Consider the following 7,530-nt stretch of genomic DNA (forward strand, 5'->3'; position numbering starts at 1 on the left):
AAACTTCTAACCACATAGGCTAACATTTCATTTTCGCGACAAGGGTCATTTCAATACTTTCATTTTACCGAATTTCAAACCAAATAGGTTCACATATCATGTTTCGCATCAACGGACATCGAGGGACATGTTCAACCTTCATATTTAACAAACATGCAACAATATAAGCTAAAATCTCGTTTTCGCGATAAGGGTCATCTCATTACTTTCTATTTACCAAATTTAAAACGAAATTGGTTCAAATATTATGTTACGCAATAAAGGACATCGAGGGACAAATTCAACATTAATATTTCTCAAACTTTTAACCATATAGGCTAAAATCTCTTTTTTGGGACAATGGTCATTCAAATAATTTCATTTTGCCGAATACAAAACCAAATAGGTTCACATATCATGTTTCGTATCAAGGGAGATCGAGGGACAAGTTCAACCTTTATCAAACTTCTAACCATATAGGCTAAAATCTCATTTTCGCGACAAAGTTATTCCAATACTTTCATTTTTCCGAATATAAAACCAAATAGGTTCACATATCATGTTTCGCATCAAGGGACATCGAGGGACAAGTTCACTGTTTATCAAACTTCTAACCACATAGGCTAACATTTCATTTTCGCGACAAGGGTCATTTCAATACTCTCATTTTACCGAATTTCAAACCAAATAGGTTCACATATCATGTTTCACATCAACGGACATCGAGGGACATGTTCAACCTTCATATTTAACAAACATGCAACAATATAAGCTAAAATCTCGTTATCGCGATAAGGGTCATCTCATTACTTTCTATTTACCAAATTTAAAACGAAATTGGTTCAAATATTATGTTACGCAATAAAGGACATCGAGGGACAAATTCAACATTAATATTTCTCAAACTTTTAACCATATAGGCTAAAATATCTTTTTTGGGACAATGGTCATTCAAATAATTTCATTTTGCCGAATACAAAACCAAATAGGTTCACATATCATGTTTCGTATCAAGGGAGATCGAGGGACAAGTTCAACCTTTATCAAACTTCTAACCATATAGGCTAAAATCTCATTTTCGCGACAAAGTCATTCCAATACTTTCATTTTTCCGAATATAAAACCAAATAAGTTCACATATCATGTTTCGTATCAAGGGAGATCGAGGAACAAGTTCAACCTTTATCAAACTTCTAACCATATAGGCTAAAATCTCATTTGCGCGGAAAAGTTATTCCAATAATTTCATTTTTCCGAATGTAAAACCAAATAGGTTCACATATCATGTTTCGCATCAAGGGACATCGAGGGACAAGTTCACTGTTTATCAAACTTCTAACCACATAGGCTAACAATTCATTTTCGCGACAAGGGTCATTTCATTACTTTCATTTTACCGAATTTCAAACCAAATAGATTCACATATCATGTTTCGCATCAACGGACATCGAGGGACATGTTCAACCATCATATTTAACAAGCATGTAACAATATAAGCTAAAATCTCGTTTTCGCGATAAAGGTCATCTCATTACTTTCTATTTACCAAATTTAAAACGAAATTTGTTCAAATATTATGTTACGCAATAAAGGACATCGAGGGACAAATTCAACATTAATATTTATCAAAGTTTTAACCATATAGGCTAAAATCTCATTTTTGGGACAATGGTCATTCAAATAATTTCATTTTGCCGAATACAAAACCAAATAGGTTCACATATCATGTTTCGTATCAAGGGAGATCGAGGGACAAGTTCAACCTTTATCAAACTTCTAACCATATAAGGCTAAAATCTCATTTTCGCGACAAAGTGATTCCAATACTTTCATTTTTCCGAATATAAAACCAAATAAGTTCACATATCATGTTTAGCATCAAGGGACATCGAGGGAAAAGTTCACTGTTTATCAAACTTCTAACCACATAGGCTAACATTTCATTTTCGCGACAAGGGTCATTTCAATACTTTCATTTTACCGAATTTCAAACCAAATAGGTTCACATATCATGTTTCACATCAACGGACATCGAGGGACATGTTCAACCTTCATATTTAACAAACATGCAACAATATAAGCTAAAATCTCGTTTTCGCGATAAGGGTCATCTCATTACTTTCTATTTACCAAATTTAAAACGAAATTGGTTCAAATATTATGTTACGCAATAAAGGACATCGAGGGACAAATTCAACATTAATATTTCTCAAACTTTTAACCATATAGGCTAAAATATCTTTTTTGGGACAATGGTCATTCAAATAATTTCATTTTGCCGAATACAAAACCAAATAGGTTCACATATCATGTTTCGTATCAAGGGAGATCGAGGGACAAGTTCAACCTTTATCAAACTTCTAACCATATAGGCTAAAATCTCATTTTCGCGACAAAGTCATTCCGATACTTTCATTTTTCCGAATATAAAACCAAATAGGTTCACATATCATGTTTCGTATCAAGGGAGATCGAGGGACAAGTTCAACCTTTATCAAACTTCTAACCATATAGGCTAAAATCTCATTTTCGCGACAAAGTTATTCCAATACTTTCATTTTTCCGAATATAAAACCAAATAGGTTCACATATCATGTTTCGCATCAAGGGACATCGAGGGACAAGTTCACTGTTCATCAAACTTCTAACCACATAGGCTAACAATTCATTTTCGCGACAAGGGTCATTTCAATACTTTCATTTTACCGAATTTCAAACCAAATAGTTTCACATATCATGTTTCGCATCAACGGACATCGAGGGACATGTTCAACCTTCATATTTAACAAACATGCAACAATATAAGCTAAAATCTCGTTTTCGCGATAAGGGTCATCTCATTACTTTCTATTTACCAAATTTAAAACGAAATTTGTGCAAATATTATGTTACGCAATAAAGGACATCGAGGGACAAATTCAACATTAATATTTATCAAAGTTTTAACCATATAGGCTAAAATCTCATTTTTGGGACAATGGTCATTCAAATAATTTCATTTTGCCGAATACAAAACCAAATAGGTTCACATATCATGTTTCGTATCAAGGGAGATCGAGGGACAAGTTCAACCTTTATCAAACTACTAACCATATAAGACTAAAATCTCATTTTCGCGACAAAGTGATTCCAATACTTTCATTTTTCCTAATATAAAACCAAATAAGTTCACATATCATGTTTAGCATCAAGGGTCATCGAGGGACAAGTTCACTGTTTATCAAACTTCTAACCACATAGGCTAACATTTCATTTTCGCGACAAGGGTCATTTCAATACTTTCATTTTACCGAATTTCAAACCAAATAGGTTCACATATCATGTTTCGCATCAACGGACATCGAGGGACATGTTCAACCTTCATATTTAACAAACATGCAACAATATAAGCTAAAATCTCGTTTTCGCGATAAGGGTCATCTCATTACTTTCTATTTACCAAATTTAAAACGAAATTGGTTCAAATATTATGTTACGCAATAAAGGACATCGAGGGACAAATTCAACATTAATATTTCTCAAACTTTTAACCATATAGGCTAAAATCTCTTTTTTGGGACAATGGTCATTCAAATAATTTCATTTTGCCGAATACAAAACCAAATAGGTTCACATATCATGTTTCGTATCAAGGGAGATCGAGGGACAAGTTCAACCTTTATCAAACTTCTAACCATATAGGCTAAAATCTCATTTTCGAGACAAAGTTATTCCAATACTTTCATTTTTCCGAATATAAAACCAAATAGGTTCACATATCATGTTTCGCATCAAGGGACATCGAGGGACAAGTTCACTGTTTATCAAACTTCTAACCACATAGGCTAACATTTCATTTTCGCGACAAGGGTCATTTCAATACTCTCATTTTACCGAATTTCAAACCAAATAGGTTCACATATCATGTTTCACATCAACGGACATCGAGGGACATGTTCAACCTTCATATTTAACAAACATGCAACAATATAAGCTAAAATCTCGTTATCGCGATAAGGGTCATCTCATTACTTTCTATTTACCAAATTTAAAACGAAATTGGTTCAAATATTATGTTACGCAATAAAGGACATCGAGGGACAAATTCAACATTAATATTTCTCAAACTTTTAACCATATAGGCTAAAATATCTTTTTTGGGACAATGGTCATTCAAATAATTTCATTTTGCCGAATACAAAACCAAATAGGTTCACATATCATGTTTCGTATCAAGGGAGATCGAGGGACAAGTTCAACCTTCATCAAACTTCTAACCATATAGGCTAAAATCTCATTTTCGCGACAAAGTCATTCCAATACTTTCATTTTTCCGAATATAAAACCAAATAAGTTCACATATCATGTTTCGTATCAAGGGAGATCGAGGAACAAGTTCAACCTTTATCAAACTTCTAACCATATAGGCTAAAATCTCATTTGCGCGGAAAAGTTATTCCAATAATTTCATTTTTCCGAATGTAAAACCAAATAGGTTCACATATCATGTTTCGCATCAAGGGACATCGAGGGACAAGTTCACTGTTTATCAAACTTCTAACCACATAGGCTAACAATTCATTTTCGCGACAAGGGTCATTTCAATACTTTCATTTTACCGAATTTCAAACCAAATAGATTCACATATCATGTTTCGCATCAACGGACATCGAGGGACATGTTCAACCATCATATTTAACAAGCATGTAACAATATAAGCTAAAATCTCGTTTTCGCGATAAAGGTCATCTCATTACTTTCTATTTACCAAATTTAAAACGAAATTTGTTCAAATATTATGTTACGCAATAAAGGACATCGAGGGACAAATTCAACATTAATATTTATCAAAGTTTTAACCATATAGGCTAAAATCTCATTTTTGGGACAATGGTCATTCAAATAATTTCATTTTGCCGAATACAAAACCAAATAGGTTCACATATCATGTTTCGTATCAAGGGAGATCGAGGGACAAGTTCAACCTTTATCAAACTTCTAACCATATAAGGCTAAAATCTCATTTTCGCGACAAAGTGATTCCAATACTTTCATTTTTCCGAATATAAAACCAAATAAGTTCACATATCATGTTTAGCATCAAGGGACATCGAGGGAAAAGTTCACTGTTTATCAAACTTCTAACCACATAGGCTAACATTTCATTTTCGCGACAAGGGTCATTTCAATACTTTCATTTTACCGAATTTCAAACCAAATAGGTTCACATATCATGTTTCACATCAACGGACATCGAGGGACATGTTCAACCTTCATATTTAACAAACATGCAAAAATATAAGCTAAAATCTCGTTATCGCGATAAGGGTCATCTCATTACTTTCTATTTACCAAATTTAAAACGAAATTGGTTCAAATATTATGTTACGCAATAAAGGACATCGAGGGACAAATTCAACATTAATATTTCTCAAACTTTTAACCATATAGGCTAAAATATCTTTTTTGGGACAATGGTCATTCAAATAATTTCATTTTGCCGAATACAAAACCAAATAGGTTCACATATCATGTTTCGTATCAAGGGAGATCGAGGGACAAGTTCAACCTTTATCAAACTTCTAACCATATAGGCTAAAATCTCATTTTCGCGACAAAGTCATTCCGATACTTTCATTTTTCCGAATATAAAACCAAATAGGTTCACATATCATGTTTCGTATCAAGGGAGATCGAGGGACAAGTTCAACCTTTATCAAACTTCTAACCATATAGGCTAAAATCTCATTTTCGCGACAAAGTTATTCCAATACTTTCATTTTTCCGAATATAAAACCAAATAGGTTCACATATCATGTTTCGCATCAAGGGACATCGAGGGACAAGTTCACTGTTCATCAAACTTCTAACCACATAGGCTAACAATTCATTTTCGCGACAAGGGTCATTTCAATACTTTCATTTTACCGAATTTCAAACCAAATAGTTTCACATATCATGTTTCGCATCAACGGACATCGAGGGACATGTTCAACCTTCATATTTAACAAACATGCAACAATATAAGCTAAAATCTCGTTTTCGCGATAAGGGTCATCTCATTACTTTCTATTTACCAAATTTAAAACGAAATTGGTTCAAATATTATGTTACGCAATAAAGGACATCAAGGGACAAATTCAACATTAATATTTCTCAAACTTTTAACCATATAGGCTAAAATCTCTTTTTTGGGACAATGGTCATTCAAATAATTTCATTTTGCCGAATACAAAACCAAATAGGTTCACATATCATGTTTCGTATCAAGGGAGATCGAGGGACAAGTTCAACCTTTATCAAACTTCTAACCATATAGGCTAAAATCTCATTTTCGCGACAAAGTTATTCCAATACTTTCATTTTTCCGAATATAAAACCAAATAAGTTCACATATCATGTTTAGCATCAAGGGACATCGAGGGAAAAGTTCACTGTTTATCAAACTTCTAACCACATAGGCTAACATTTCATTTTCGCGACAAGGGTCATTTCAATACTTTCATTTTACCGAATTTCAAACCAAATAGGTTCACATATCATGTTTCACATCAACGGACATCGAGGGACATGTTCAACCTTCATATTTAACAAACATGCAACAATATAAGCTAAAATCTCGTTTTCGCGATAAGGGTCATCTCATTACTTTCTATTTACCAAATTTAAAACGAAATTGGTTCAAATATTATGTTACGCAATAAAGGACATCGAGGGACAAATTCAACATTAATATTTCTCAAACTTTTAACCATATAGGCTAAAATATCTTTTTTGGGACAATGGTCATTCAAATAATTTCATTTTGCCGAATACAAAACCAAATAGGTTCACATATCATGTTTCGTATCAAGGGAGATCGAGGGACAAGTTCAACCTTTATCAAACTTCTAACCATATAGGCTAAAATCTCATTTTCGCGACAAAGTCATTCCGATACTTTCATTTTTCCGAATATAAAACCAAATAGGTTCACATATCATGTTTCGTATCAAGGGAGATCGAGGGACAAGTTCAACCTTTATCAAACTTCTAACCATATAGGCTAAAATCTCATTTTCGCGACAAAGTTATTCCAATACTTTCATTTTTCCGAATATAAAACCAAATAGGTTCACATATCATGTTTCGCATCAAGGGACATCGAGGGACAAGTTCACTGTTCATCAAACTTCTAACCACATAGGCTAACAATTCATTTTCGCGACAAGGGTCATTTCAATACTTTCATTTTACCGAATTTCAAACCAAATAGTTTCACATATCATGTTTCGCATCAACGGACATCGAGGGACATGTTCAACCTTCATATTTAACAAACATGCAACAATATAAGCTAAAATCTCGTTTTCGCGATAAGGGTCATCTCATTACTTTCTATTTACCAAATTTAAAACGAAATTTGTGCAAATATTATGTTACGCAATAAAGGACATCGAGGGACAAATTCAACATTAATATTTATCAAAGTTTTAACCATATAGGCTAAAATCTCATTTTTGGGACAATGGTCATTCAAATAATTTCATTTTGCCGAATACAAAACCAAATAGGTTCACATATCATGTTTCG

Source organism: Medicago sativa, chromosome 3, assembly GCF_051527215.1.
Source record: "Medicago sativa cultivar Bolivia chromosome 3, Bolivia_mono, whole genome shotgun sequence".
Classification (NCBI taxonomy): Eukaryota; Viridiplantae; Streptophyta; class Magnoliopsida; order Fabales; family Fabaceae; genus Medicago; species Medicago sativa.